This window comes from Agelaius phoeniceus, chromosome 2, assembly GCF_051311805.1.
Source record: "Agelaius phoeniceus isolate bAgePho1 chromosome 2, bAgePho1.hap1, whole genome shotgun sequence".
Classification (NCBI taxonomy): domain Eukaryota; kingdom Metazoa; phylum Chordata; class Aves; order Passeriformes; family Icteridae; genus Agelaius; species Agelaius phoeniceus.
The window spans coordinates 100,894,910-100,904,183 of record NC_135266.1 but is presented as its reverse complement, the minus strand read 5'-3'; positions in this window follow the sequence as shown (position 1 = coordinate 100,904,183).

Sequence of the window (9,274 nt, the reverse complement as noted above, 5' to 3'; positions counted from 1 at the left end):
GACTGCATGACATTTGCCCATGAACGTGCTCACAATAGAGCTGATGTCTTCATCTGCTCAGTAAGGTCTAAAAGCTGAAGAGGCTGCAGATGAGAACCTTTCCAAGTATGTCACTTTAATACAAAGGCTGATGTATTCAGGAAAGTTCCTAAGTTCATGAACACCTAGTAAGATAAGGATAACTTCTTTTTTGTTATTACATTTTTCACAAATACAAGTGTGTCTCAGGAGGAATTTGTTTTCAGCTGTCTTGGCTAAAAATAACTGAAGAGAGGCTTGGAACAAGTGACTTTTACTTATTTGTAATTTGGAAGCGTTTTCTTATATATATCTTCCATTGGCTTGTGGGGGTATCATTTATCAAGTATCACCCAAACTTTCCTCACAGAAAATTATTTTTGGAGCACAATTTGGCAACTGAGTAAAGCTCTCAGTAATATACTAATTGTTAAGGGCAAGTTTTGCCCTGTGAGATTTTCAGTTCTCAGATAAAACTTTCATTTCCACGTGAACAGTCATCAACCAGTGCTGATTTCTTTAGCAGATTTTCTGCATGAGTTAGACTTGTCCACTGCATGGATGAGGGGAAGAGGGCAGCTAGAAGGATAACAGGCTACAAGCAGTACTGTACTTTTGCCTCTAGTTAGTCTGATGAACATCTGACTTACCTGAAGTAAATGTGAGGGGCAGGTGCCCTCAAACAGGAGCACAAGGCAGTGGCTTAGCTGTGTAGACAAAAATGCTGGTACTAGAGAGGCCACCATAGACACAACATATTAAGCTGGACTGGATAGACAGTTGGGATTTTGGTCACACATACAGCAGTTAAATTTCATTTTTCGTGTACTGTACATATTGGCCTAGAAACACCTCATTGATATTTATCATCATCCTGTGTTAACTGTGTCTGTGTCAGAACTGGCTAATGATCAGGGCTTTTTGGCTCTCAAGGCTAAAGACAAATACAGTCTTGTTCTCAGTTTTCTCTGACCCTGCACATGCTGTATAAAGGCCTGTTGTTTGCAAATTCCACTGTGCTGTAGGGCAGTATCCCTAACAACCAATACTGTGCCTGTTTTCCTCCAGTCTTAATACCTCAGAAACATTTTTGCACTTCAGGGGTTAGGTCTGATGACATGTAAAACACGATTGTTTAATAAAATTAAACATTTCAGAGTGGATGCTTTGTCTGAACTGTTTTCCTTCCCCTGTCCAATTGCTACTTTTGTACGTGCTTCCAGGGACCTCATTCTACAAAGAGGAAAACTGCACCTGCTTTTTTAAGTTGGTTTGGTAAGAGCTTTCAATATACAGGATAAATTAATATAATTATAGATTTACTGACCTTTAAAGGAGTGTGGTAAACTCTGAAGATTTATATTCCAGCCTGGGGATAAATAAATTCAGATAATCTATTTTAATTTACTAATAAAGACCACCACAAAATCCCATTAATGTAATTACTACTTAGTAAGGAGCAGCTTTAGCTGCTTTAGTTGCTTTCAGCTTTAGCTGAAAGTTTCCAGTGATGGAGATAGCCATTATCATCCTTAGAAAGTTGTTTCAGCAGTTAATTGATCTCGTCAATGCTTTTTAAAATGGTTACTAATGTGAATATGCCCATTTTAACTTACTGGCTGTTAAAAAATGTCAGGCTGTGTCTGCTAGAGAGAGGGAGAGACCCTTTTTCTAACACAAATCCCATACAGTTTAGCTAAGACCACAGAAAAAGAAAGTGAGAGGTGTTGGAAGCAAAAAAAATTGCTGATATGGTATCATACTATTTGATTTCTCTGTGTTTCTGGAAGACAGTTTGTTGCTTTTCTATAAGGAAATGTATTTCATAGTAATTAACCAAGTCTTGTTGACCACATTTTTTGAGGCTCAGGTAACCTATTACAAAAATGGAGTTGCTACTCAATAATGTAATATGCAGAATGTTATTCTTTTTTTTTAATTTCTGGAGTGTTTTGTTTTTGTGAAGAACCAGGTAAGAGATCTGTGTAATTTTTCCTCATGTGTAAATTGCTGGTACCAAAGGGTGATCTCCCTCTAGCTGAATTAGTGACAGAGTTCCAACAGCCATCTGTAGGAGTCATTACTGAGCTTGCTATGGATTGTGAATTTATTTGTCTTAATCATTCATTAAAAGAGATAAATGTATGTTCCTCCTTGGTAAAGAAACATGGAGAGCCACAGGTGGAAAATGATGCCTTAACCAAGGCTTATCCATTTACAGATCTGACATGGGAATGATTTATGAGTTGTAGGGGAGCTGAAAACTTGAGCCAGGCTGGCAAAATATTTCTGGGAATGTGAAGACTGACTGAATTCATAAAAACATCTCCATCCTGGTTTGTTTGAAAGAAATATACAGGTGTTAAGGAATAAGTGGAATCCATAATTTGTGACCTCACAAGTTTCAGGTAAGAGGTTAGGCAGAAGTTGAGTGGATATGCATGAAGGTTACACCCTACTTTTTGAAAGGCAGGATGTCAGTTGAGAGGGAATGGGGAATGGAATGAAAATAAAAGTTTTAAATGAAGTACTGAAACTAAGATGACACTTTGTACCTTGTGTGAAGGAGCTCTGGCCCAATACAAAATGGGAATTTTGCAGGTGTTAAGTGAAACAGAATTGCTACAAGAATAGTGGCTCTGATAACGTAAGCAATTCTTTTAGGGGTGCCTGTTATGTGTGGTTTTTTTTAATGCTTTTTTGGCACAGAGGTCAAGTTTCTGCAGGTAATCACAGTGTACTGAAATATTCTCAGGTCTGTGACCCAGATTGTGGAGTAGACCAAAAAGAAACTGAAATTTTAAGCTCAGTTCTAAATCTAGTAGAATTTTATAAATATATAGAGTGGTGAAAACACTTGCAGGCTTCCCCCTTGGGAGAGATAAATGGCATATCCAACTGGAGCTATGTATACTAGTGCTTGAGATAAATTCACTTGATGTTTGAGAAACAGGCCTTGGCTGAGGAAGCTGGAAGTAAATCATGTTTCCTACTTCATTCAGCAGGCAGTATTTCTTACTCTCAATATCTCTTAGGCTCCACAAAGGTGCCAGAAGAAGCAGACTTGGCCTGATTGAACTCCTCACCTCGTCATCTGGAGGAGACATAGGTAGGAGTGTTGTGGTAAACTAGGAAATGTTCCAATTGTTGCAAATTGGTCCTTCCTCAGGTTACTCCCAGGTTTTATTTCAATGCCACTTGGACCTTCCACCATGCCTTTCAGGAAGAAGCAGGTAGGATGGATGTGGAAGAGACATCAGAGAATAGCTCTGCATAGACTGGACCTGTGGTTGCAGTACTGTCATGGCTCTTTGCCATAATGTCTCTTTTGAAATGTTTTATTAATTTTTCTCTTATTAATTAATTAATTCTTTCCTGGTCTTTTAAAGAGAATGTTTGTATAATTAGGAAGCTCACTCTTGAGATTAGAGAAATGGAAAATACACAGTGGAAAAGTTGTTTGAGTGACTTATTTTGTGAAGAAGGTAAACTAATCATGTTTGGAAAACAGAGGAAGGTGCTGGCCAGCCAGATTTCAAATGCTGCTATTGCACTTTTAACCTCTGCTTTTGGACTTCAGGGTGTAGCGTGAAAAGTACTTTGTGCTCAAACAGGATCTGCTCCTGTCTTTGCAACCAAAAAATGCTATTCAGCCATAGCTGAAACATTTGCTGCAATCCCCTGTGGAAAGGGGAAATCTTCACTCTTTTGAACTCATAAGATGGTGGTGGTTATAGACATTCACTATCCTCACCTGAACAGGCATAAAATGCTCTGTTTACATCCTGGACTACTTGTGTATAGACTCTAGGTCTCTGAAGTGTGTTTATGGAACTTGCTTGTTTTGCATACATAAAACAAAAAAATAGCTTTGCTTCAGCATGTTTTCAACCCCTTTTTCTGGACTGAAGATTGAATCAAGGGAGGCCCAGTGTTCCTGCCAGCAGTCTGCTATATTTCTCATCAAGACAGAGAGGCTGAATGATATCCATTACAGACACTCTTTTAAGTGGGTAAAGAAGAATCTGCTCTTGTGACTGTTTTCTCCTCAGTGTTGTAATCCCTCATCTCTTGATTCAAGCTGAGCTTGAATCAAGCTCTATTCAGACAATGTTTTACTTTTATCAGGTAGTAATATGTCTCTGCTTAGCAGCTGTTTTGAGGGACAGCCTCATTTTAGTGTGGTTTTTTAAACTGATTTTTTATCAGTTTATGAAGAGGAATTAGTGAACTGGACCAGTCAGTACAATTGCAAGCTACTTTATAGAGCAGATATTCCTGATTTGTGTTTTCCCCTCTCCAGATTCTAATAGATAAAAATAATGATCCTGTTAATGCAAATGCTGATTGCAAATGACTGTTAGGGCAAAAACTCAGTGTAGGGCCTGTAGTGGATGACTCAGAGGATCATGCACGCACAGTGTACACAAGCCTGTGTATTCTGCACAGGCTTGCACCCGTTCTGGAACCAGTGACACGTCAGGAGGTGAGTAGACTGGGCACTGTCTCACTTCAGAGTCAAACCCTGCTTCTGGATGTTAGGGGCCGCACAGCTGGGCCAATGCCATGTGATGGACTTCCCTCCCTCACCCCAAAACACTGAGCACTGGGTTGCATATTGAAAATCACAGCACTGTCATTATTGTGGGCAGAACCATGAGGTGGGTGGCCAGGACAGGTGCTCCCAGTCAGCCTCCCCACCGTGTCCTGGTGCTTCCCAGGCTGCAGGTCTGACTCTGGGAGAGCTCTGCACGTGCACTGGAACTTGGCAAAGTGGGAGCAGAGCCATGGCAGTGCTTGTGCTGCTTGTTTGTACTGCTGCTCCTGCAGACTGCTGAGCAGCTTGTTCTGCGGCACATGAACCCCACACAGACTTGCTCTGCTGGGAACACCAATTAAATACAGAAACAGGAATGTGGGAATTAGTGAGAAATCACAGAATAAGCCCCTTTCTGGATAATAGTGCTTGTTTTCACAAATGAAGGCAGGGCAGGGAGATGGGGAGGTGTCAGGACTGTGGCCTCAGGTGCAAGGGCAGCAGCACCTGCACAATGGGCTGCTGAGATGTCAGGCCCCAAGGAAGAGAAGCAGCTTTATTCCATGTGTTATGTGGCAGGAATTTTTAATGTTTATGGTGTCTATGGGGCAAGCAAATATCTAGGGTTGGCCAGGTACACTCCAGAGCAGTTAGTGCATAATGTAGGCTCTGTGGTATAAACTAGAAAGGACTGAGTCAGCCTGGGGAAATCTGCTTTGATACTGAGCTTACATCAAGATCATAGGTCTTCAGATTGAAACTTTAAGCACTCATCTACTTTTTTCTTGTACAGATCACTTCTACCACAGCAATATGTGTTTTTCTTCAGTGGCACTTGGGTGCTCTCAATTCTGTCAGCTTTTTTTTATCAGAGCTTGCAGAGCACTACACAGGTACAGTGCTCAGATAGGAATCTCTACCTGGGAGCTGCTATTAAATTAATTTCACTTTATAAAAGTGTTTCTGGTCTGTCAGGTGCAAAATGGCTGTGCCTTGTGTCTTGTGCCTTCACTGCTAATGTGAAACTTAGACATGCTTTGAGCAGGGTCCTGTCTCAGTTGCTAACCTAATTTTAATCCTTAGAGTGGAAATTGCCAATAGCTTATGATAGTGCTTTGTATTTCTTTAGCAATTTTAAAATCTTCAAATTCTTAAAGCCTATTAGGTTCTTCATTCCCTCAGCAGGTGTTCTAGCCTCTGACTATCTTGTTGGCCCTCCATCAGACTTCTTCCAGTTTACTGATGTTTTCCTTTTAATGTGGGATTAGAAAATGACATAGGTTATCTAGTTTGTGCAAAAAGTGATGAGTAGTGGGGGGAAATTACTTCCCTCAATCTCCTGGCCATGCTCCTGTTCATACAGCCCTGGACACTGCTGACCTGCCTTGCTGCCAGGACCCACTGCTGGCTCCTGTGCAGCCTCCTGCCCACCAAGATCCCTCCCTGCTTTCCACCAGGGCTGCTCCCAACCAGCCAGTCCCCAGCCTGTGTCTCTGCAGGGGTTAATCCCAAGCAGATACAGCACTTTGCAGTTGTGCTTGTTGAATTTCATAGCATCCCTGTCAGCCCATTCCTCCAGTGTGGTGAGGTCCCTCTAAAGGGCAGCCCCACTCTCAAGAGTATTGGGTGGTAACCCTAGTTTGTGGCATCTAAAAATTTTACTATAGTCTGCTCTGTCACCTTCTCCAGATCATTGATAAAGGCATTGAAAAGGACAATCTCAAGCAGATTTCCACATACTCCATTTGTTGCTGGTATCCAGGCAGACAGTGACTACTGCCTGCTGAACTAAATCATTCCTCCACTTGTCCAGCTGAAAGAGATGTCACTGTCAGTTCAAGGTTCATGTTCTGCTGATCTTGTATGATAGGCACAATGACAATGCTACACAACAGAGGTTGTTATATTGCTTATTTTTAATCTGGAAAATACATCAGAAATCCAATCCTGACAGAAAGCTAATGGTACAAAGTAAAGCACTAAGGAGCTATGCTCAGATATGCTGTGTTTTCTTGGAAAGGCTCTTATTTTCCTTAGAATGTTGCTTTGCCTCATAGGTACAAGGTAAACAGTGAACCAGGGTAGTTTCAAGCAATGTTTGAAAAGGAGTTTGCAGCTGAGTGGAGCCCTATCTCTTTTATTAAAAAAGTTAAGTTTTCAGTGAATAAGGCAGGGAAATGGTCTAAAAGACAATGGCTGTATGGTGAAACTGGCTGATTCTGGTTTTCCCAGTTGGACAATGCTTCTGGGTCAGTCTCTTGCTGGATATGGCTGGAATGACAGTAAATTTAAGTCAGGCTCTGTACCTTAATTCTTCACCTTCTCCCCACCTCCAATGTACTCAAGCCAAAGCCTTAATCCTTGGCATCATTCTTGGTGCAGTTTTCCACCACTGTGTGTATTTCTGACCCTGCCTTCTGCTTTGGGGCTTTTTGAGGCCATAACCCCTGTGCTCAGAAACAAGACCATTGTTTCTGCTGCTCCCTGACTGGGTGGGTGCCTGTCTGCTCTCATGGCTGGCTCTAGCCTGCCTTGACTGCAGTTCTGCTTCTGTCCATCCAGCCCAGCTTAGCCCTAAACTGTGACTGTGTGGGAACCATGTAAGCATTATCCCCATTGTGTTTCTGGTTCTGAGTGTTAGTGTCCCTCCTCCAGGTGGTTAAGCTGAACTCTTCTTAGGTAACTGTTGCCTTTCAATTTCCACTTACTTGGGATAGGACACAGGAGACCTCTGGTTATAGTAATGAAAGCATACAGTGGCTAACAGTCTAGAAAATGAGTTCTTGTTTTGGTAAATGTCAAACCTACTGCTCCTCTGGGTAAGTCTTATGGAAATAAATTTTGATGCTCAATATATTGAGCATGGTCTGCTGCTGTTGTTATACTGGAATGAAGATCTCATAGTATTATGAGGAAGGAAAATGTGTCAAGCCACAGTGACACATTTTACTAATATTTTTTCACTTGCTTCATAATTAAAAAATAAATTGAAATCTCTCTGCTTCAGTAGCATTTTTGGTCTATTCCATTTTGGACTGGAGTTGTGCAAAAAATGTCACTGATACATTCTGATTTACATGAATTTGCATACAGCATGAGGGCCTTCTAGAGTTAATAAAATAAAGCAGCAAGACACTTGTGTTTCCAGAGGGCATCCCTCTTAAGTTCTTCCTCAGCTCTTTGTCCTTACAATTCATACAGGTTTGCTCTGATGATACAGAGGCTACATGCCATTCTCATTATTTTACATGTTTTGCCATGGAAGAAGGCTGGAAAGAGACCTATATCCTGCTTCTTGTTTCTTTTTTTTATGATTGACTGGCTTAATTCTGCTTCCAGGTGTCTTGGAATCTCCTTTTAAGGTAGATATGGAGATCACTTGTCGTTGGCTGCCTGCAGGTAGAGAAGCTGAATTTTGCTGCTGTTCTGCTGTCTGGAAAGAGCTTCCCTCTGTGAGGAATACCTCTGTAGTGATTATCAGGCTGTGAATATACAATAGAATAGCTAATGGTATCTGTATCTGGTTCCATCTGGTAAAAACAGTTTGGCCTCACACAGAGTTGCCTCACAGTTCCTGTTTGAATTGCTGAAACACAGAAATGGATACACTAGGAAGAGCACTGCCAGCAGGTCGAGGGAGGTGATCCTGCCCCTTTAGTCAGCCCTAGTGAGGCACATCTGGAATGCTGTGTCCAGTTCTAAGCTCCTCAGGACAAAGGACACATGGAGCTCCTGGAGCAGGTCCAGTGGAGGGCAATGAAAATGAATAATGGGCTGGAGCATCTCTCTTACAAGGAAAATCTGAGGCAACTGTCTTGGGATCTCTAGCTGGTCAGAGTGACCCCGAGATGCATTAGAAAGTCTCTTTTCGAGAAGGCCTGGTGCTCGAAGAAGGAGTCAGAGCTCTTAATTTCTCAGTCTCAAGGTTGTTTATTGTTTCTTATCTATAAAATTCTTTCTCCTGTCCTGCTGAGGTCTGTTCAGCAAGACAGACAGAGGCATTCTGCCTGCCCCTGGGGTGGTGTTATCTTTTTATACTAAAAACTACGTGTACAATATTTACAACTACTTTCCAATACCTATCACCTGTGTTAGACAGTGAGCTTCTACTCTAAACCAATCTAAAAGTGCCAACATCACCCAGAAGATGGAGGCCAAGAAGAAGAAGGAGAAAGGCTGGACACACACATATTCCTCCATCTTGCCCCCTGAACCCCCATTCTAAAACCCCCAAAAATCTATTTTTCACCCCATAATAAATTCACTATTATTCTACTTAAACTTTCGTAGCTTCTAATTCTTCATATGAGGTTGATAATTGTTTTTTCCAAGGGCTCAATCAAAGGCACAGGGGTCTTGGGCTCTGTGCCAAGGTCTCTGAGCCCCCTGGGCAGGGTCTCGAGTTCTCCAGGGCAGCCAGAGGAATTTCCTGGGTTCCAACACAGCTGGGCCTGTCCAGCCTTGAGAAGAGACTGCTTAGAGGGGATCCTGTCAGTACCAACAAGTATCTGAAAGAAGGGTGTCAGGAGGATGGATCCAGGCTCTTGGCAATGCTGAGAAATGGGACCAGAGACAATGGGCAGAAATTGAAGCACAGAAGTTCCATCTGAACGTGAGGAGGAACTTATTTACTGTGCAGTGACTGAGCATTGGAACAGACTGGCCAGAGAGGTTGTAGAGTCTTCCGCGCTGGAAACGTTCCAGACCCACGGGGACACA